The following is a 611-nucleotide window of genomic DNA, read 5'->3' as shown; positions in this document are numbered from 1 at the left end:
TCTACTCTAATCCAAGCATAAATCTAGTTAGTAGAAACGAACGGTTTCCAGCAACTAGTCAAGAAAAAGCTGATTCAAATAAATTTTACAAGCTTATATGCCATCAGCGCAGAACAAAACATAAAGCTGCAGTTTATGTATGACACACACACACATCACCATTTGTATAAGAGTCGAAGGAATTGCTTAGCATTACAATAATCAGTCCGTAGCTGACAAATCACACTCCACAACACACAAATGGAGAGCAACAGGATAGCAGCAGCATGAGCAGGCAGGGTGCTCATGCAGCATAGCCGGAATGCCCTCTCTTATTTATTTCTCTCAAAGCTTGTACCATGCATGCATCATCTATCCAACAAGATGATGCATTCTTACTTTGAAGCCTATATGGCTTTCATCATGAAAATATGAGCAAACCAAACAAGATCAAGATAAACCAAATCAAATCAAACTGAACTGGAAGACGCACCGCCAAACCAATGGCAATGCAGATGCAGATTTCACACAACCACACGGACCAATCAAGCAGCATAAAGGAAGGCAACAACGCACACGGACGCACACTCCAGAGAAAGCTTCAGATAATTAAGCACCATAGCACCATAGGG

This window comes from Triticum dicoccoides, unplaced genomic scaffold, assembly GCF_002162155.2.
Source record: "Triticum dicoccoides isolate Atlit2015 ecotype Zavitan unplaced genomic scaffold, WEW_v2.0 scaffold40082, whole genome shotgun sequence".
Lineage (NCBI taxonomy): Eukaryota > Viridiplantae > Streptophyta > Magnoliopsida > Poales > Poaceae > Triticum > Triticum dicoccoides.
This window is presented reverse-complemented; position numbering follows the sequence as displayed.